The 23,603-nt window shown below is 35.9% G+C and overlaps 1 long non-coding RNA gene across 1 annotated transcript in view; it reads left to right on the top strand.

The window, feature by feature from the left end:
• The window catches only part of LOC132522954 (uncharacterized), a 413,938-nt gene that overhangs the window by 267,237 nt on the left and 123,098 nt on the right, over positions 1 to 23,603 (top strand). The window contains exons 8-9 of the long non-coding RNA XR_009541389.1: positions 20,742 to 20,853; positions 21,000 to 21,039. This is a non-coding gene — a long non-coding RNA (uncharacterized LOC132522954). The remainder of the gene's footprint in view (positions 1 to 20,741; positions 20,854 to 20,999; positions 21,040 to 23,603) is intronic.

The following is a 23,603-nucleotide window of genomic DNA, read 5'->3' as shown; positions in this document are numbered from 1 at the left end:
AGATGTGTACCAGCTAACGGTTTAACTTAAACTTGCTATAGGAAACTATCTTGAAACTGAGTATGGGACTGATTTATGTTTCTTTTAGATAAAATTATTTGATTCCAGGACAAAATAGAATGTTTATTTACTGATGAAAAATAGGCACCATCACAAACAAAATTCACCAGGTCTCTGAACTCACTCATAGGCACATAAATACCACCTGTGATTAATATAAAGCTGAAACATCTCTGAATGTACCTAGGTCAAAATGTGTAGCAGACATGGTTGCCAAAGGGTTTCACTGTTAATTCATGTAAATTAATATAATCATTCTGAGGGAGAAAAATAGTGGCCTATTGCTTTTTTCATGAAGGTCAAAGCAGACCACTTTCTACATAAAGAATAATGCTGGGACTTCCCTGGTAATGCAATGGTTAAGAATCCACCTGCCAGTGCAGGGGACATAGGTTTGAACCCTGGTCTGGGAAGATCCCACATGCCACGGAACAACGAAGCCCATGTGCCACAACTACTGAGCCTGTGCTCTAGAGTCCACAAGCCACAACTACTGAGCCCTTTTGCCACAACTACTGAAGCCTGCACACCTAGAGCCCGTGTGCTCTGCAACAAGAGAAGCCACTGCAATGAGAAGCCCACACATTGCAATGAAGAGTAGCCCCTGCTCGCCGCAGCTAGAGAAAGTTCATGCGCAGCAACAAAGACCCAACACAGCCATAAAGAAATTTATTTATTAAAAAAAAGAATAATGCTAATCAATAATAGTGATGTAACTCTGACACAGACTGGGAGAAGAACTAAGAACTAGTTGAGGTTTTAACAGTTAATTGGAAGGATCACAACAAAAGCTGAACATCTGCACAGTGGGTTTTTTTTACAGTTTTATTGAGATAATTGACATACAGCACTGTATAAGGTATACAGCATAATGACTTTTAACATATGTATACCGCAAATGACTATTATAAGTTTAGTTAACATACATCACCTTACATAGTTACAAAACAGGTTTTTCCCTGTGGTGAGAATTTTTAGGATTTACTCTCAGAAACTTTAAATATGCCATACAGCAGTGTTAATTATAGTCCTCAGTTTGTACATCCCATCCGCAGTACTTATTTATCTTATAACAGGAAGTTTGTACGTTTTGACCACCTTCACCAAATTTCCCCACAACCGCCACTCCCAGGCTTTGGCAAACACACGTATCTCTTTTATTATAAACTTGGTTGTTTTAGATTCCACATCTAAGTGAGATCATACAGTATTTGTCTTCCTCTGTCTTACTTATTTCACTTACATAATGCCCTCAAAGTCTATTCATGTTGTCACAAATAGCAGGATTTCCTTATTAATGCTGCAATGAACATGGAAATGTAGAATCTCTATGAGATCTTTATTTCAGTATCTTTGGATATATATCCAGAAGTGGGATTGCTGGATCATATGTTCTATTGTTAATTTCTATTGTTAATTATGGAACCTCCATACTGTTTTCCATAATGGTTGAACCAATTGACATTCCTACCAGTGGTGCATGGGAGTTCCCTTTTCTCCATATTCTCACCAATATTTGTAATCTCTCATGTTTTAATGATAGCAATTCTAACATGAAGTAATATCTTATTGTGGTTTTCATTTGTATTTCACTAATGATCAGTGATGTTGAGTAAGTTTTTCATGTACCTGTTGGCCATTTTTGTCTTCTTTGGAACAATGTCTATTCAGGTCCCCTGCCCATTTTTTTCTTTAGATTATTTGTCTTTTGCTATTCATTTCTATGAGTTTTGTAATATAGTTTGGCTATTAATCCCTCATCAGATATGATTTGCAAATATTTTCTTTTATTCCATAGGTTGCTTTTCTTTTTTTTAATTTTTTTTTTCTTTTTTCTTAAAAGAAAGTAAAATTGCTTTACAATGTTGTGCTAGTTTCTGCTGTACAATGAAGTGAATCAGCTATATGTATATTTATATTCCCTCTCTCCCAAACCTCCCTCCCACCACCTCATCCCACCCATCTAGGTCATCACAGAGCACTGAGCTGAGCTCCCTTTGCTATCAGCATGTTCCCACCAGCTATCTATTTTACACATGGCAGTGTGTTTATGTCAAACCTAATCCCCCAATTCGTCCCACCCTCCCATTCCCCGACTGTGTCCACATGTCCATTATCTACATCTAAGTCTCTATTTCTGCCCTAGAACTGGGTTCATCTGTACCATTTCTCTAGATTCCACATATATGCATTAATGTATGATATTTGTTTTTCTCTTTCTGGATTACTTCACTCTGTATGAGAGACTCTAGGTCCATCCACACCTCTACAAATGACCCAATTTCATTCCTTTTTATGGCTGAGTAATATTCCATTGAATATATGTACCACATCTTCTTTATCCATTCATCTATTGTTGGACATTTAGGTTGTTTCCATGTCCTGGCTGTTGTAAATAGTGCTGCAATGAACATTGGGGTATATGTGTACTTTTGAATTATGGCTTTCTCAGGGTATAAACCCAGCAGTGGGATTGCTGGGTTATATGGTAGTTCTATTTTTAGTTTTTCCAGGAAGCTCCATACTGTTCTCCATAGTGTCTGTATCAATTTACATTCCCACCAACAGTACAAGAGTGTTCCCTTTTCTCCATGCTCTCTCCAGCATTTATTGTTTGTAGATTGTTTGATGATGGCCATTCTGCTGGGTGTGTGATGATACCTCATTGTAGTTTTTATTTGCATTTCTCTAATAATTAGTGATGTTGAGCATCTTTTCAGATGCCTCTTGGCCATCTGTATGTCTTCTTTGGTGAAATGTCTATTTAAGTCTTCCATCCATTTTTTAATTGGATTGTTTGGTTTTTTTTGATATTGAGCTCCATGAGCTGTTTGTATATTTTGGAGATTGATCCTTTGTCCATTGCTTCATTTGCAACTATTTTCTCCCATTTTGATGGTTGTCTTTCCATCCTGTTTATGGTTTCCTTTGCTGTGCAAAAGCTTTTAAATTTCATTAGGTCCCATTTGTTTATTTTTGTTTTTATTTCCATTTCTCTAGGAGATGGGTCAAAAAAGATCTTTCTGTGGTTTATGTCAAAGAGTGTTTGTTCTATGTTTTCCTCTAAGAGTTTATAGTGTCTAGTCTTACATTTAGGTCTTTAATCCATTTTGAGTTTACTTTTGTGTATGGTGTGAGGTATTGTTCTAGATTCTTTTATGTGTAGCTGGCCAGTTCCCAGCACCATTTATTGAAGAGACTGTTTTATCTCCATTGTATGTTCTTGCCTCCTTTGTCATAAATTAGGTGACCATATGTGTGTGGGTTTATCTCTGGGCTTTCTATACTGTACCATTGATCTATATTTCTGTATTTGTGCCAGTACCATATTGTCTTGATTACTTTAGCTTTGTAGTATGGTTTGAAGTTGGGGAGCCTGATTCTTCCAGCTCCAGTTTTCTTTCTCAAGATTGCTTTGGCTATTTGGGATCTTTTGTATTTCCATACCAATTGTAAAAATTTTGTTCTAAATCTGTGAAGAATGCCACTGATAATTTGATAGGGATTTCAGTGAATATGTAGATTGTTTTGGGTAGTATAGTCATTTTCACTATATTGATTCTTCCAATCCAAGAACATGGAATATCTCTCCATCTGTTTTTGTCATCTTTGATTTCTTTCATTGGTGTTTACTAGTTTTCTGAGTACACGTCTTTTGCCTCCTTAGGTAGGTTTATTCCTAGGTATTTTATTCTTTTTGTTGCGATGGTAAATGGGATTATTTCCTTAATTTCTGTTTCTGATTTTCCATTGTTAGTGTGCAGGAATGCTGAAGATTTCTGTGCATTAATTTTGTATCCTGCAACCTTACCAAATTCATTGATTAGTTCTAGTAGTTTTCTGGTGGCATCTTTAGGATTTTCTATGTATAGTATCATGTCATCTGCAAACAGTGACAGTTTTACTTCTTTTCCAACTTGGATTCCTTTTAATTCTTTTTCTTCTCTGATTGCTGTGAGTGGACATCCTTGTCTTGTTCCTGATCATGGTGGAAATGCTTTCAGTTTCTCACCATTGAGAATGATGTTTGCTGTGGGTTTGTCGTATATGGCCTTTATTATATTGAGGTAGTTTCCCTCTATTCCCATTTTCTGGAGAGTTTTTATCATAAATGGGTGTTGAATTTTGTCAAAAGCTTTTTTGGCATCTATTGAGATGATCATATGGTTTTTATTCCTTAATTTGTTAATATGGTATATCACATTGATTGATTTGCATACATTGAAGAATCCTTGCATTCCTGGGATAAACTCCACTTGATCATGGTGTATGATCCTTTTAATGTGTTGTTGGATTCTGTTTGCTACAATTTTGTTCGGGATTTTCGCATCTATTTTCATCAGTGATATTGGTCTGTAATTTTCGTTTTTGTGATATTTTTGGTTTTGGTATCAGGGTGAAGGTGGCCTTGTAGAATGAATTTTGGAATGTTCCTCCCTCTGAAATTTTTTGGAAGAGTTTGAGAAGGATAGGTGTTTCCTCTTCTCTAAATTGATAGAATTTGCCTGTGAAGTCATCTGTTCCTGGGCTTTTGTTTTCTGGAAGATTGTTAATCACAGTTTCCATTTCATTATTTGTGATATGTTTGTTTATATTTTCTAATTCTTCCTGGCCCAGTCTTGGAAAATTTTACCTTTCCAAGAATTTGTCCATTTCTTTGTGGCTGTCCATTTTATTGGCATATAGTTGTTTGTAGTAGTCTTTTAAAATCCTTTGTATTTCTGTGATGTCAGTAGTGATTTCTCCTTTTTCACTTCTAATTTTATTGATTTGCATCCTCTCCCTTTTTTTCTTGATGAGTCTGGTTAAAGGTTTATCAATTTTGTTTCTCTTCTCAAAACACCAACTTTTAGTTTCATTGATCTTTGCTATTGTTTTCTTCATTTCTATTTCATTTATTTCTGCTCTGATCTTTATGATTTCTCTCCTTCCACTGACTTTGGGTTTTCTTTGTTCTTATTTCTCTAGTTGCTTTTAGTGTAAGGTTAGATTGTTTAAGTGAGATGTTTCTTGTTTCTTGAGGCAGGATTGTATTGCTGTAAACTTCCCTCTTAGAACTACTTTGTTGCACCCCATATGTTTTGGGTCCTCGTGTTTTCATTGTCATTTGTTTCTCTGTATTTTTTAATCTCTTATTTGATTTCTTCAGTGATCTCTTGATTACTTAGTAGCACACTGTTTAGCCTCCATGTATTTGTGTTTTTTACAGTTTTTTTCCTATAATTGGTTTCCAGTCTCTTAGTGCTGTTGTCAGAAAAGATGCTTGATATGATTTCAATTTTCTTAGATTTTCTGAGGCTTGATTTGTGACCCTAGATTTGTAATCTATCCTGGAGAAGGTTCCATGTGCACTTGAGAGGAAAGTGTAAAGAAAGTGTATTCTGCCACTTTCGGGTGGAATGTCCTATGAATATCAATTAAATGCATCTGGTGTATTGAGTCATTTAAAACTTGTGTTTCCATATTTATTTTCTGTTTTGATGGTCTGTCCATTGGTGTAAGTGGGGTGTCAAAGTCCCCTACTATTATTGTGTTACTGTTGATTTCCCCTTTTATGGTTGTTAGCATTTGCCTTATGTATTGAGGTGCTCCTATGTTGGGTGCATATATATTTATAATTGTTATATCTTCTTCTTGAATTGATCCCTTGATCATTATGTAGTGTCCTTCCTTATTTCTTGTAACATTCTTTATTTTAAAGTCTATTTTATCTGATATGAGTATTGCTACTCCAGCTTTCTTTTGATTTCCATTTGCATGGAATATTTTTTTCCATCCCTTCACTTTCAGTCAGTATGTGTCCCTAAGTTTGAAGTGGGTCTCTTGTAGACAGCATATATATGGGTCTTGCTTTTGTATCCATTCAGCTAGCCTGTGTCTTTTGTTTGGAGCATTTAATCCATTTACATTCAAGGTTATTATTGATATGTATGTTCCTATGACCATTTTCTTAATTGTTTTGGGGTTGTTTTTGTGGGTCTTTTCTTTCTCTTGTGTTTCCCTCCTTTAGCATTTGTTATAAAGCTGATTTGGTGGTGCTGAATTATCTTAGCTTTTGCTTGTCTGAAAAGCTTTTGATTTCTCCATTGAATCTGAATGAGCTCTTTGCTGGGTAGAGTAATCTTGGTTGTAGGTTTTTCTCTTTCTTCACTTTAAGTATATCCTGCCACTCCCTTCTGGCCTGCAGAGTTTCTGCTGAAAAATCAGCTGATAACCTTATGGGTATTCCGTTGTATGTTATTTTTTCTTTTCCCTTGTTGCTTTTAATATTTTTTCTTTGAATTTAATTTTTTGTTAATTTGATTAATATGTGTCTTGATTTGTTTCTCCTAGGGTTTATCCTGTATGGGACTCTCTGTACTTCCTGGACTTGGGTGACTTTCCTTTCCCATGTTAAGGAAATTTTCCACCATAATTTCTTCAAATATTTTCTCTGACCCTTTCTTTTTCTCTTCTTCTCCTGGGACCCCTATAATTCGAATATTGGTGTGTTTAGTGTTGTCCCAGAGGTCTCTGAGATTGTCTTCTTTTCATTCTTTTTTCTTTATTCTGCTCCTTGACAGTTATTTCCACCATTCTGTCTTCCGGCCCACTTATTCTGTTATTGATTCCTTCTAGTGTATTTTGTTGTTCATCTGTTTGTTTGTTCTTTCATTCTTCTAGATCTTTGTTAAACATTTCTTATATTTTCTCAATCCATGCCACCATTCTATTTCCGTGATTCTGGGTCATCTTTACTATCATTACTCTGAATTCTTTTTCAGGTAGATTGCCTATTTCCTCTTCATTTATTGGGTCTTGTAGGTTTTTACCTTTCTACTTCATCTTTCTTTGACATATTTTTTGGTCATCTCATTTTTTTTTGATGTGTGGGATTGTGTTCCTGCCTTACGGGTTGTTTGGCATGAGGCTTCCTGCACTGGAGTTTGTAGGCTGTTAGGTAGAGCTGGGTCTTTGTGCTTAAATGAGGACCTCCAGGAAACCTCACTCAGATGAATATTCCCTGGTGTCTGTGGATCTCTGTTAGTCCCATGGTTCAGGCTTGGAGCTCCCACCACTGGAGCTCTGGCCCGACCCCTGGCTCATGAACCAAGATCGTGCAAGCCATGCAGAGCAGCAAAAAAAAAAAAAGAAAAAGAAAGAAAGAAAAAAAGCAGAACAATAACAAAGAGTAAAAATAAAATTAGAAAACTAAAAGATATGTTAGAAAGAATAAAAAAATAAAAATACAGATGAAACAACAACTGGAAGGTAAAACAGAACCACAATAGTAAAAATAGAGGAAAATTGTAAAAAAGCAATAGTATAGAATCAAAATAGTAAAAAGGCAGGGGGTTGGGGGTGGTGGTGAGATGAATTGGGAGATTGGGATTGACATATATACACTAATATGTATAAAATAGATAACTAATAAGAACCTGCTATATAAAAATAACTAACTAAATAAAATGTTTAAAAAAATTGGAAAATCCCTTGGCTGTGGGGCGGGGCTTAGGCAGGGCTGGGGTTTAGGCAGTGGGTGGGGCCTATGCTTAGGACCCACAGGGCCAGAAAAGGCCCTGGGTGGGTGAAGCTTAGGCTCAACACAGCAGGAGAGCCCCAGGAGTGCCTCAGGCCTTGGAGGTCAGAGGACCAGGTCCAGGACCCCAGCCGGCTCACTGGGCCTGAGTGGGTGGGGGAAATGCTAGGCACATTCCCCCCATCCTTCAGTCCCAGAGAGCCCCTCCCCACTGGCCTCTCTCCTCCTTCCCCCTGCCTCCCTCCTATGCCCCTAGGAGCCACTCGGCCTGAGGGGCCCCAGAAGCCAGGGGACCAGACCCTGAAGCCCAACAGGCTTCCGGGGTGAATGGGTAGGCAAAACACCCTTCACACCTCCCCTGATCCTCTGATCCCAAAGGGCCCCTCCCTGTCTGCCTCTCCTCCTCTTCCACCCCCCTCCCTCCCTCTTACACCCCGAGGACCCCTGCAACCAGAAGGGTCTTTGGAGAATGGAGGACCATGCCCAGGAGCCCAGCAGGCTTTCCAGGGCCTGAATGGGTGGGGGAAATACCCTCCACGCCTCCCCTGATCCTCCAGTCCTGGAGGGTTCCCCCTCCACCATCCACCTCACCTCCTCTTCACTCCTCCTCTCTCCCTCCCATGTCCCTAGGACCTACAAGGCCAGACGGGGCCCCAGAAAATGGAGGACCAGGCCCAGGAGCCCCGCAGGCTTCCCGAGGCCCGAGTGGACAGGGGAAATGCCCTCTGCACCTCCCCTGATCCTCCGATTCTGGAGGGCCCCTCCTGTCCACTTCTCCTCTTCTCCCCTGCCTCCCTCCTACTCCCCTAGGACCACTGCAACCCAGAGGGGGCATTGGAGGGTAGAGGACCCAGCCCGGAAGCCCTGCAGGCTTCCTAGGGCCCGATTGGGCAGGGGAAACGCTAGGTGTGCTCCCCCCTGATCCTCTGAGCCCCTGGGGTCCCTCCAGGCAAGGGAACCCCTCTCCCCCTCCCAGCCACCCCTCAGGGGTGTGGGTCCTGTCCTGCCTCCACTTTTCCTTCCCCCTTACTTCCCCCACATCCTACCTTGTCACTCGGGAGTTCCTCCCATCTCCTTGGGCGTCAAGTTCCCGCACCAGCATCCAGCAGGCACACTAGTTCCTTAGGTTGCTTTTCCATTTTGTTGATTCTTTCTTTTGCTGGACGGAATCATTTTAGCTTGAGGTATTCCCACTTGTTAATTTTAGATTTTGTTGCTGGTGCTTTAGATGTTGTATTAAAAAAATTGTTTCCAAGACCCCAGTCAAGAAATTTTTCTATACGTTTTTTTCTAGGAGTTTTATGGTTTCAGGTCTTACATTTTGAGTTAATTTTGTGAGTGGTGAAAGACAGGGTCCAGTTTCTTTCTTTTATAAGTGAATATCCAATTTACCAGCACCATTTATTGAAGAGACTGTCTTTCCTCATTTGGTATTCTTGACTCTCTTGTCAAATAGTAGTTGACTGTATAGGTATGGATTTATTTCTGGGCTCTTGATTCTGTTATACTGGTCTAGGTGTCTATTTTTATACAGAACCATACTGCTTACTATATAGCTTTGTAATACAGTTTGAAATCAGGAGGTCTAATACCTTCTGCTTTGTTCTTCTTTTGGGGATTACTTTGGTTATTTGGAATCTTTTGTGGTTTCATTTGAATTTTAAGATTGTTTTTTCTACTTCTGTAAAAAATGACATTGGAATTTAGATTCAGTGTAATCTCTATCAGTAGATGGCTTGTATAGTATATACATCCTAACAATATTAATTCTTCTAATCCATGATACAAGATATCTTTGCATTTTGTGTGTGTGTTCTTCTATGTCATTTATCAATGTCTTATAGTTTTCAGTGTAGAGGTCTTTACCTACTTGGTTTAGTTTATTTTTAAGTATTTATTCTCTTGATGCTATTGTAAATGAGAGCATTTTGTTTATTTCTTATTCAGAAAGTTTGTTTTAATGTATAGGAATGTTACTGATTTTTGTATGTTGGTTTTATATGCTGCAACTTTACTAAATTTGTTGACTAGTTCTAGCGTTTTTTTTGGTGGAATCTTTGGAATTTTCTATATATAAAATCACACCATCTGTAGACAGAGACAATTTTACTTCTTTCTTTCCAATTCTGAAGCCTAACTAGTACTATATTGAATAAGTGTGGTAAGAGTAGACATTCTTGTCTTGTTCCTGACCTTAGAGAGAAGACTTCCTACCTTTTACTGGTGAGTATTATGTTAGCTGTGGACTTGTATTCTATGGCCTTCTTTATGTTGAGGTATGTTTCTTCTGTATCTAATTGGTTGACAGTTCTTATCATGAATGGATATTGAATTTTGTGAAATGCTTTTTCTGCATACATTGAGATGATCATATAAATTTTATCTTTTCTTCTATCAATGTGGTGAATCACATTTATTGATTTGCTTATGTTGAACTATCCTTGCCTCCCAAGCATGAATCCCACTTTAATATGGTGTATGATGCTTTTGACGTGCTGCTGAATTCAGTATGCTAAAACTTTGTTGCAAATTTCTGTATCTATATTCATGAAGAATATTGGCCTGTAGTTTTCTTTGCTTGTAATGTCTTATCTGACATTGGTATCAGGGTAATGCTGGCCTTGTAAAATGAGTTTGGGAATGTACCCTCCTCTTTGAATTTCTGGGAGAGTTTAAGAAAGATTGGTATTAATTATTCTTCTTTAAATGTTTGGTAGAATTCACTAGCAAAACCATCTGTTCCTGGGTGTTTTTGTTTTTGGAGGTTTGTGATTCCTGATTTGGTCTCCTTGATAGTAACTGATCTATTCAGACTTTCTATTTCTGCCTGACTCAGTCTAGGCAGGTTGTATGTTTCTATGAATTTCTAAGAATTTCTAGGTTGTCCAGTTTTTTGGCATGTAGTTGTTCATAGTAGGCTCTATTATCCTTTGCATGTCAGTGATATCAGTTGTTATGTCTCTTCTTTCATTTATAATGTTGTTGATTTGGGTCCTCTCTTTTTTTCTTGGTTTGTCTAACTAAAGATTTTTCAATTTTGTTTATCTTTTCAAATAATCAACTCTTGGATTTTTAATCTTTTCTATTGTTTGCCTGTTCTGTATATCATTTTTTCCTGCTCTTATATTTAACATTTTTCCATCTCTTAACTTTCAACTTTAATTTGTTCTTCTGTTTCTCATTCCATGAGGTGTAAAGTTAGGTTGTTTGAGGTATTTCTGTTTTTTTTTATGTTTGCATTGGTGGTTATAAACATCCCTCTTAAAACTGCTCTTGCTCCATCCCATAAGTTTTGGTATGTTGTATTTCCACTTTTATTTGTCTTAAGTATTTTTGAAATTTCCCCTTAATTTCTTTTGTTGTCCATTGGTTGTTCAGCAGAGTGTTGTTTAATTTTCATGTATTCATGAGTTTTCCAGTTTTTCTCCTATTACTGATTTCTTGTTTCATACCATTGTGGTCAGAGAAGATACTTGGTATGATTTTAATCTTCTTAAATTTGCAAAGACATGTTTTGTGGCCTAACATATGATCTATCCTAACAAATATTCCATGTGGGCTTACAAAGCCTGTGTATCCTGCTGTTGTTAGGTAAAATATTCTGGATATGTTTGTTAGGTTCATTTGGTTTATAGTGTTCTTCAAATCTGTGAGGGTCCTCTTTTATTCTCTGTCTGGATAATCTATCCATTTTTGAGAATGAAGTGTTAAATTACCCAACTATTGTTGTATTGATGTTAATTTCTCTTGTTAGTTCTGTTAGTATCTGCTTTATATATTTAGGTGCTCCTAAATTCAAAAAAAAAGGTTAATGGGCTTTCTCCAATCAAAAGAAAGAGTGACTGAATGAATAAATATAAACCAAGATCTAACAATATGTTGCCTATAAGAAACTAACTTTTTAAAAAAATTTTTATTTTTATATTGGAGCATAATTGATTAGCAATGCTGTGTTTGTTTCAGGTGTACAGCAAAGTGATTCAGTTATACATGTACATGTGTCTATTCTTTTTCAAATACTTTTCCCATTTAGGTTATTACAGAATACTGAGCAGCATTCCCTGTGCTATACAGTAGGTCCTTGTTGGTTATCTATTTTAAATATAACAGTGTGTACATGTCAATCCCATACTCCTATCCCTCCTCCCTCCCTTTCCCCATGGTAACCATAAGTTCATTCTCTAAGTCTGTGAGTCTGTTTCTGTTTTGTAAATAAGTTCATTTGTATATTTTTTTAGATTCTGCATATAAGTGATATCATATGATATTTGTCTTTCTCTGTCTGACTTACTTCACTTAGTATGATAATCTCCAGGTCCAATCACATTGCTGCAAATGGTATTATTTCATTCTTTTTAATGGCTGAGTTATATTCCATATGTACCATATCTTCTTTATCCATTCATCTGTCGATTGACATTTAGATTGCTTCCATGTCTTGGCTATTGAAAACAACACAGCAATGAACATTGGGGTGCATGTTTCCTTTTGAACCATGTTTTTAAAGTAATTATTGATAGTTAAGGACTTACTATTGCCATTTTGTAAATTGTTCTCTGTTTTGTAAATCAATTGTTCCTTGCTCCTTACCCTGCTATCCTCTTGCATAATTTGATGACTTTTGATATCAGTATGCTTTGGCCTCTTTATCAGATTCTTTTTATGATTCCTTTGGGTTTTTCATTTGTAATTACCATGTGGCTTACATAAAATATATTTAAATTATAACACCTTAATTTAAACTGGTAACATCTTAAATAGTATTTCTAAACTTTACATTTTTACTACTCTACCCCCTTACACTTCACATTATTATTACAGTTTATGTATTATGTACCCAATAACAAATTGTTGCAGTTATAATTATTTTTAATACTTTTTTTAACTTTTAAACTAGAGTTGTAAGTGAATTATGCACCATAATTATTATTATTAGAGATCTGACTTTGATTATATATCCATTACCAGTGAATTCTACTCTATCTTCATAGGTTTTTATAATGTTAATTAATGTCCTTTTATTTCTACTTGAAGTACTCCCTTCAGCATTTCTTGCAAGGCAGATCTAGAGTTGATTAACTCCCTCACCTTTTGTTAGTCTTATCTTTCCTTCATTTCTGAAGGACAGCTTTGATGGGTATAGTATCCTTGGTTGACATTTTTGTTTTAGTTTTAATATTTTGAATATATCATCTATTCTCTCCTGGCCTGGTTCTCTACCCAAGTAAGGTCACAGGATAGGATCCACAGTTGCCAGGATTTTCTGGTCAGGCTTCTTCAGTGGTCAGGACTGGGTACTATACTCACCAGAAGATGGGGTTATGAATTAGTTTTCCTGCCTGGATAGAGAGGCAAACCAAGGTCCAAGGCTAGCAAGGCTCTCGGTTTGGCATCCAAAATCAGGCAGACCTATGTCCCATCAAGTTTTCTGGTCAGTACACCACTGTCTTGCTTCTTCAGATGAGCAAAGCTGCTAGTAGGATTTCTACTTGGGAGTTGTTAGGTACTGTAAAACCATACCCCTCTTCTCAATCACATTGATTCACAGTGGTCAAGCCCTTCAGATTTCCCTGTGATCCCTGTGAGGTACAACTAGAGCAGGCCCCCTGGAAAGCAACATGTAATGGTGAGGGAATTGTACGTCCACACTGGGCTTTCTTTTTCCCACTGGAGAAATGATAGTCTTGAGGGCGGGGGGGCCCTCTCAGTGCAATACGCATTGGTCTAGACATTCTTTAAAAAAAAAAAAACTGGGCTTCCCTGGTGGCGCAGTGGTTGAGAGTCCACCTGCTGATGCAGGGGACATGGGTTCGTGCCCTGGTCCGAGAGGATCCCACATGCTGCGGAGCGGCTGGGCCTGTGAGCCATGGCTGCTGATCCTATACGTCCGGAGCCTGTGCTCCGCGACGGGAGAGGCCACAGCAGTGAGAGGCCCGTGTACTGCAAAAAACAAAACAAAACAAACTGTCATTTTACTTGAATTTTTATTTTGCCTTTTTATTGTAAAATTATATACAGATACAGAAATCTACACAGAAATGAATAGTGCAGTGAAACATTATTAAATGGACACATGTAATCATTACTCAGCCCAGGAACATTGTCAGGAAACCCAGAAGCCCTTGTTCGTGCAAATATCAATCACACATTCTTCAATTGCTCAAAAGTAACTACTATCCTGACTTAACTAGCAATCACTTCCTGGCATTTTTTTTTTAATTCATCACCTAAGTATATATTTCTAGGTATTATAGCTTTGTTTTGCCTCTTTACTATCTTGATAATTTGTTTCTTTTAACCTAAAGATTTCTAGTCCTTTATTTTCCTTATCATTTTTATCTGTTTACGGTATTAGGCCATTTAATCTAGAATGTCTCACAGTCTGGATTGTGTTCATTGTGTATTCATGGTGCATGGTAGCAATTTATTCACTCATCTTTAGTTATTTCAAATTGGCAGTGGACCCAATGGCATGACCAAATCAAGTACAGTCTCTTTGTCACTTGTGCTCCTCCCTTAGGAGGCACGTGTTTGGATTTTCACTCTCTTTGGATGTTAAAATGCATAGGGGCTCAATGTCTAGATCCACTAATTCAAGAAGTTTTCAAGATGGCTCTATTTTCATTGTTATTTCTTTTTAATTACTAACAAATATTTTATAAGGTGACATTCTTCCTCATTTATAATTTGAATATCCACAATGTAGAAAAAGACACCTAAAAATGTTTGATTCTTACATGTCATTTACCTGGTTTATATGAAAATTGATTTCTGTCATCCTCAAAAGCTGACCAATTATGTTTTTTTTAAATATGGTTATAAACTGAGATTTAAACATATTTGGTGAAAGGGAACACTCTTGCACTGCTGGTGGGAATGTGAATTGGTACAGCCACTATGGAGAACAGTATGGAGGTTCCTTAAAAAGCTACAAATAGAACTACCATATGACCCAGCAATCCCACTACTGGGCATATGCCCTAAAAAACCCATAATTCAAAAAGAGTCATGTGCCAAAATGTTCATTGCAGCTCTATTTACAATAGCCCGGAGATGGAAACAACCTAAGTGTCCATCATCGGATGAATGGATAAAGAAGATGTGGCACATATATACAATGGAATATTACTCAGCCATAAAAAGAAACGAAATTGAGCTATTTGTAATGAGGTGGATAGACCTAGAGTCTGTCATACAGAATGAAGTAAGTCAGAAAGAGAAAAACAAATATCGTATGCTAACACATATATATGGAATTTAAGAAAAAAATGTCATGAAGAACCTAGGGGTAAGACAGGAATAAAGACACAGACCTACTAGAGAATGGACTTGAGGATATGGGGAGAGGGAAGGGTGAGCTGTGACAAAGCAAGAGAGAGGCATGGACATATATACATTACCAAATGTAAGGTAGATAGGTAGTGGGAAGAAGCCGCGTAGCACAGGGAGATCAGCTCGGTGCTTTGTGACAGCCTGGAGGGGTGGGATAGGGAGGGTGGGAGGAAGGGAGACACAAGAGGGAAGAGATATGGGAACATACATATATGTATAACTGATTCACTTTGTTATAAAGCAGAAACTAGCACACCATTGTGGGGCTCCATCCATAGCAATTCTTATTCATGACATTCAAAATATCCCCTCTTTGGACAGTGGTACTCTTCCAAAATTGCTTCCTATGGCCTTTTGGTTCTTTAGACAGGGCATTAACATTTGTTGATAGCTACCTTATAATCTGGTATGAGAAGTTGATCTGGGCTCATCTTAACACATGGCCAATTCTATGTTAGCCCTGGATTCCTTTAAAGGGAAATGGTAATTTAAGGAAACAATATGGATGCTCATTGCTACTTCCTTTAAAGATAATGTACAGGATATATATGTGCATACAATGTATATGTATATACAATCATCAGAAAATATATATATCTCCTATATGTGGAAGAGAGGAATAGAGAGATGGAGAGAAAAAGACTTTAAAAAGATAGATGTGGGCCTCCCTGGTGGCGCAGTGGTTGAGAGTCCGCCTGCCGATGCAGGGGACACGGGTTCGTGCCCCAGTCTGGGAGGATCCCACATGCCACGGAGCGGCTAGGCCCGTGAGCCATGGCCGCTGAGCCTGCGTGTCCGGAGCCTGTGCTCCACAACGGGAGAGGCCACAACAGTGAGAGGCCCACGTACTGCAAAGAAAAAAAAAAAAAGTATAAATATAGGTAAAAGGAACAAAATTTCATGAGTTCCTACTCACACTACTAATACATTCTAATACAGTTCTAATTCATAACTAATTGTAGGGTTTTCACTTAATCTTTTCTATATTATATTCATATTGTATCTGTACATATCCTCTTTCTTCCACACAGAGATCTTGGTTCTGAAGAATACAGAAGGTGGTAGAATTAGAATATTCCATGATTACTCATTTTGCTTTATAGCATATTACATGTGAACAGATTGAGAATGATTAATGTCAATATCAATGATGGTTACTGAAAACAGTTTAAACATTTTTTTGCATATGATTTCTTCACATTCTCTCCACACTTTCATGTTCACACTGTGTCTACAATAGCAGATAATACAGCCATTACGTGCTATAAATTCTTTAAGACTTCATTTTACTTCTGTAAGTAACTATGTATATAACTCCTACCACCAGTCCTTAGGTCAGTACCTTTCTAGTTTTTATCATTGCCCAAATCTCTTTCACTAAGAGATAATTGAGGAAAGTCTCATGACAACAATATCTTATTAATACTTGTACATTAATAATAGTTGATAGCCTTTCAAAATGAAGATCAGTTTTGCTGAGTAAGAAATCCTTGTCTCACATTTTCTTTTTTTTAAGTACTGTAAAAATGTTATCCCATTTTGCTGTAGTATAAGGTGTAGCAGTTTTAATATCGCATGATAATTTACTTTCTTGTGTAAGCCTTGTGCTTTGTTGCTTGAATGGCCCAAGTTTTCTATTTTCTTTTTCTATTAAGTTCAATCATTTTACAAAAATTTGTTGGTCATTCTGGGTTAACAGTTTCAGATATTATGTTTTCTCTTTTAAAAAGGGCAATAGAAACTTTTTTAGTTTTTTGAATTATAGTTTTAATATATTTTTATGTATTCTATGTCCTTGATGAGACATTCTTCTTCAGTTACTACTGTTATCCATATGTTAGATTTTCTTTGCTTGTTCTTGCCTTCAATAACTGTTACTTTTCTCAATTTTTTTACCTCTTTTTAATCTATTAAATTTCCTTATTTTGTACTATCAGTTGCTATTGAGGTATTATGTTCTGTTTATTTGCTCCTGTACTGCTTTTACAGTATTCTTATGATTTTTTTAAAATTTATAATTCTTAACTTCTATCATCTTGTTTCTGCATTTTTATCTATAATTTCATGCCTGCATAAATATCTAACCTACTCAGCTTATCTTGAAATATACATTAGATTCTTAATGTTTTCTGGGAATGCTTTTCTGGCATGCATAGTTTTTCTGAAAGACTATTATTCTGCTCCTTAGTCTATTTTATATTTTCTTATACTTGTAGCTTATATGGTATCTGGTCTTAATATTTTTGTGTTGCTTATATTTACATGAATTGAGTTTTCCAAATTTTTACCAGAAAGTATGTTTTAAGGTAGTTTTTATAATGTACAAAGCTCCCTTTATTCTTATTTTTGTACTTTAAAAATATGGCAGCTTGCTTTCTGGGATTTCCTGACTATATTTTTTTCTCCACTTTTATCTAGAATTTTTCTCTCTATTGTCTCTGTCCTACTCAATTTTGATTCCATTCCCAGAAATTTTTCCTCCGTGTGGAGCCCTTCCCTGAAGAGATGTCCTCATGGGTCAGTTTTGAGATTTCACAGGCTTTTCTAGCCCAATTAAGACTGACATAGGTATCTGGCATGCAATGAAGAATGCGGTAGGCAAAAACCATATGGGTTTCAGCTGATGATCAGTGTTGCTGAGTAGGAAATCCTTGGTTCTCATTTTCTTTTGAGTACCTTACATATGTTACTCCATTTTATTGTTACATAAAGTGTAGCTGTCTTAAATATCTCATTATAATCTAATTTACTTAACCATATAAATCTTGTGTTTTGCTGCTGTGCTTTCCGAGGAGTAACTGTTGGATTTTAGGGATTCTTCTTTTCTTAGGCTTTTCAAATGTCATGTTAGTTCCCGCTGATATTTTCCACACAACCATTGTTACACACAGGTCTTACAAGTCTTTAATAATTTGTCTCCAGGGGCTTGTATGGATACTTATTATCCACAGATTTTTGTTTTTTCTATCCAGTTCTGTTTGTTTTTATGTGAGGATTCTTAAAAATTCAAAAACTAGCCTTCCATTGCATTATCATCTTCTTCCCTATAATTTTAACAAAAAATATTCCTGACATTTATTTACTGAAGGTTGATCACACTGAACTTAGACATGGAGATATTTCTTATTTCTTGTAACCCTTATATTAAGTAGATATAGTTGATGTTTGAGTTACATGGGTCCCCTTATACACAGATATTTTTTCAATAAATATATTGAAAAAGTGTGCATGTAGAGATTAGTCTGTCCTTACATAGTCAAAAAGTGAGTGACATTTAATGTAAAATTATTAATGTGCTAGTTTTCTTACTGTTTTATAGCTTTGCTTTCAAAGAATTACACTATTGGGCAGTATGCCTCTATCTCTCCTAATTGGAGAAACTGCATATCAGCCTATCATCACAGGTCAACAGTATTTTTTTAAAATGTTAACAGTTTCCAAAACTATATTATGAATATGACTGTAATACTGTATGCCATGTAAATTTTACAATGATTCATTCATTAATGTAGAGGCTGGGTTACTGTGAAGCAATCATATTGATTATACTAGGCTCCCATAAAGCAATCATATTACTGCTTCTTTGTTATCAATTCATGAATTGTTACATCTATAGATAAATATGAATTTCTTTTTTACATCTTCTCATTTTTGATGTCTAGTGTTAGTAATATAGATAACATCTGTAATGTTTTGTATAATACAAGACAATATTGATGTAGGTACTGACAAGTGGTTCATCTTGTAAACAGAGACCATAAACTTACAGTACAGTAAATATATTTTCTCTTCCTTATAATTTTCTTAATAACATTTTCTCTAGCTTACTTTATTGTAAGAATACAGTATTTAATATACAAAACATAAAATATGTGTTAACTGCTTATGTTATCTGTAAGTCTTCTGGTCAACAATAGGGCTATTAGTAGTTAAGTTTTAGGGGAATCAAAAGTTCCACATGGATTTTCAACTGTGTAGGGGTCAGCACTCCTAACCCCCACATTGTTGAAGGGTCAACTGAATATTCAACAATGTTGCCTCATGCAACTATCCATTTACTAATGCTGTAACTTTCAGAATCTGGTGCTTTTTGCATCTAGAGGTATAATTGTAGGTCCTATATAACTTCCAAGGGAGGACAGCCAAGAAAAATTCATGAGATGATTGACACTGCCTTTTTGTAATCATGATGTACAATTTCTTCTACATATTTTGATAATACTATTCTTATTACAGCACTAAAAGGTTCAGGTAAATGTTAAATATAACAAGCTGATGAATTTACTTAAATATAGCAGCACAGTTGAATAAATTTAGATTGCAAATATACTCTGGAAGTAGAAAGCATTTAGAATTTTACCTTTTCTTTAAAATGCAAAATATATTTTTTTAAGCAACAAGTCCTGAGAACCCAAGGGAGCTCCAAGTCCCTGTACTAAATCCTCAAGTAGCTTATGAATTGTTTAATATTTGAACACCTACAAAGTGCTCACATCAGTTCATCTTCTCTAAAGTAGATACATCTCTAAGAGGGTGCACAACAGCAGCTTAGCTGCAAAAAGTGAAAGTGAAACTGTCATGTTTAATCATTTCCCTTCCTGAGAAGAAAGATTTAAGCATGTGATAATGGAATCACTCAAGTCAGAATTAGGCCAACTGCTGTGACTAATATCTCCATGATGAAACAAGCTTGTTCATTTTGTATTCCAAGCAACTAGGTAAAAGAAGCACAGTGTATAAAACATAATGGATACCAAAAATTTCTTCTTGAAAGAATGAATGAATCAGTGATTGGAAGGACAGGTTTTTTTATTTGTTTTTGAAAGAATGAGTCAATGAGTGAAGAGACAATCATATCTTTATGAAGAGGTAGAGAACCATTAAAATGTTCAATAACAGGGAGGTAGGTCGTAGATAGGAAAGAGTATAAATTTTTAATCGGATAAACGTCTTTGAATTTCATTATTGTGTGACCTTGAGAAAATGTCTTAGTCATACCTTTCATATCTGTAAATTTTTTAAAAACATTATATACCTCACTAGATTTTAACCCAAAATGTTTGTACACAGGACTTTACTACTATTAACCACTCAATAAGAATTTCTTCCCTTCCCTTTCCTTAGAGCTAAACTCTAAAAATAAGATAATGAAACTAATTATCTTAATTAATTACTAATTAATTAATTAAGAATTAATTAATTAACTAACTAATTAATTAATTAATTACTAAGAAAACCTATAAAAGTTTTCATTTTGTGATACTTTTTTCCCTGTTTTGATGCAATATATTTGACATATAACATTCTACAAGTTTAAGGTATAAAACATAATGATTATATATATATATATATTGCAAAATGATTACCACAATAGGATTAGTTAACATCTATCACCTCACATAGCTACATTTTTTTTCCTTCCTTGTGATGAGTACTTTTAAGATTTACTCTTAGCAACTTTCAAGTATAAAATATTGTTAACTATAGACATGCAATGTTGTACATTACATCCCTAGAAATTATTTGTCTTATAACTGGAATTTTTAGCCACCTTTACTTCACTCTCTCACCCCCAAATCCCACAGCTGCCAAAAACAAATCTGATCTGTTTCAATGAGTGGCTTTTTTAGATTCCACATTTAATGAAATATAGTATTTGTCTTTCTTTGTCTGACTCATTTCACTTAACACAGATGGACATTGAGGGCATTATGCTATCACAAATGGCAAGATTGCCTTCTTTTCTATGGCTGAATAGTATTCTATTTTGTGTACCATATTTCTTCATTCATCTCTCTGACACTCAGTGTATTTCTGTGTCTTGTCACAGGTCTATTATAAGTAATGCTGCAATGAACATTGGAGTACAGATACTTCTATGAGACTGTGATTTCTACCTCTTTGGATACATATACTCAGAAGTAGGATTGCTGGATCATAGGGTAATTCTATCTTTTAACTTATTTTTAAAAAATTTTATTGAAATATAGTTGATTTACAATGTTTTGTTAGTTTCAGATATAACTGCAAAGTGATCCAATTATACATATATATGTATATTCTTTTTTTATATTCTCTTCCATTATAGGTTATTACAAGATATTGAGTAGAGTTCCATGTGCTATACAGTGAGTCACTGTTGATTATCTATTTTACATATAGCAGTATGTATATGTTAATCCTAAACTCCTAATTTATCCCTCCAAACTTTCCCCTTAGGTAACCATATGTTTGCTTTCTGTGTCTGTCAGTCTATTTCTGTTTTGTTAATAAGTTGATTTGTATAATTTGTTTAGATTCCACATATAAGAGATATCATGTGATATTTGTCTTTCTCTGTCTGGCTTACTCCACTTAGTATCATAATCTCTAGGTCCTACCATGTTGCTGCAAATGGCATTATTTCTCTTTTATGGCTGAGTAATATTCCATCATGTATGTATACCACATCTTTATCCATTCATCTGTTGATGGACACTTAGGTTGCTTCCACGTCTTAGCTATTGTGAATAGTGCTGCTGTGAACAGTGGGGTGCATGTATCTTTTTGAATTCTGGTTTTCTCTGGATATATGCCCAGAAGTGGGAATGCAGGATCATATGGTAGCTCTATTTTTAGTTTTTTAATGAACATCCATACTATTCTCCATAGTGGCTGTATCAATTTACATTTCCACCAACAGTGTAGGAGGGTTCGTTTTTCTCCACACCCTCTCCAGCATTTATTATTTGCAGACTTTTCGATGATAGCCATTCTGATGGGTGTGAGGTGATACCTCACTGTAGTTTTGATTTCCATTTCTCTAATAATTAGCGATGTTGGGCATCTCTTTATGTGCCTCTTAGCTATCTGTATGTCTTCTTTGGAGAAATGTCTATTTAGATCATCTACCCATTCTTTGATTGGGTTGTCTGTTGTTTGTTATTGAGCTCTATGAGCTGTTTTTGTATTTGCAGATTAATCCCTTGTCCATCACATCATTTAAAAACATTTTCTCCCATTCTATAAGTAAGTTGTCTTTTTGTTTTGTTTATGGTTTCCTCTGCTTTGCAAAAGGTTTCAAATTTAAATAGGTCCCATTTGTTTATTTTTGGTTTTATTACTCTAGGAGGTGAATCAAAAAAGATATTGCTGCAATTTATGTCAAAGTGTGTTCTGCTTATGTTTTCCTCTAAGAGATTTATGGTCTTATATTTAGGTCTTTAATGCATTTTGAGTTTATTTCTGTGTATGGTGTTAGTGTTCTAATTTCATTCTTTTACATGTAGCTGTCCAGTTTTCGCAGCACCATTTATTAAAGAGACTGTCGTTTCTCCATGGTATATTCTTGCCTCCTTTGTCATAGATTAATTGACCATAGGTGCGTGAGTTTATTTCTGAGCTTTCTAGCCTGTTCCATTGACCTATATTTCTGGTTTTGTGCCAGTACCTTACTGTTTTGATAACTCTAGCTTTGTAGCATAGTCTGAAGTCAGAGAGCCTGATTCCTCCAGCTCTGTTTTTCTTTCTCAGGAATGCTTTGGCTATTCGGGGTCTTTCGTGTTTCCATACAAATTTTAAAATTTTTTGTTCTAGTTCTGTGAAAAATGCCATTGGAAATTTGATAGGAATTGCATTGAATCTGTAGATTGCCTTGGGTAGTATAGTCATTTTGGCAGTACTGATTTTAACAATCCAAGAACATGGTATAGCTTTCCATCTGTTTGTGTCATCATTATTTTCTTTCACCAGCATCTTATAGTTTTCAGAGTACAAGTCTTTTGCCTCCTTAGATAGGTTTATTCCTAGGTATTTTATTCTTTCACATGCTACGGTAAGAGGGATTGTTTTCTTTCTTTCTGATTTTTCATTGCTAGTGTATAGAAATGCAACAGATTTCTGCGTATTTATTTTGTATCCTGCAACTTTACTGAATTCATTGATGAGCTCTAGTCATTTTTTGGTAGCATCTTTGGGATTTTCTGTGTAGAGTATCATGTCATCTGCAAACAGTTACAGTTTTACTTCTTTTCTGATTTGGATTCCTTTTATTTCTTTTTCTTCTCTGATTCCTATGGCTAGGATTTCCAAATCTAGGTTGAATAAAAGTGGCAAGAGTGGACATCCTTGCCTTGTTCCTGATCTCAGAGGAAATGCTTTCAGCTTTTCCCCATTGAGTATGATGTTAGCTGTGGGTTTGTCATTAATAGCCTTTATTATGTTGAGGTAGGTTCTGTCTGTGCCCATTTTCTGGAGAGTTTTTATGATAGATGGGTGTTGAATTTTGTCAAAAGCTTTTTCTGCATCTACTGAGACGATCATATGGTTTTTATTCTTCAATGTGTTAATGTGATGTGTCACACTGATTTATTTGCAGATATTGAAAAATCTTTGAATCCCTGGGACAAATCCCACTTGATCATGGTGTATGATCCTTTTAATGTATTTTTGGATTTGGTTTGCTAGTATTTTGTTGAGGATTTCTGCATCTATGTTCATCAGTGATGTTGACCTGTAATTTTTTTTGTGTGATATCTTTGTCTGGATTTGATATCAGAGTGATAGTGGCCTCTTAGAATGAGTTTTAAGTGTTCCTTCCTCTGCAATTTTTTGGAAGAGTTTCAGAAGGATAGGTGTTACCCCTTCTCTTGATAGAATTCACCTGTGAAGTCGTCTGTCCTAGACTTTTATTTATTGGGAGTTTTAAAATCAA

The sequence above is a fragment of the Lagenorhynchus albirostris genome, chromosome 7 (genome assembly GCF_949774975.1).
Source record: "Lagenorhynchus albirostris chromosome 7, mLagAlb1.1, whole genome shotgun sequence".
NCBI classification, from domain to species: domain Eukaryota; kingdom Metazoa; phylum Chordata; class Mammalia; order Artiodactyla; family Delphinidae; genus Lagenorhynchus; species Lagenorhynchus albirostris.
Note: the sequence above shows the minus strand (reverse complement) of the source record. Positions and strands in the feature narration are given on the sequence as shown.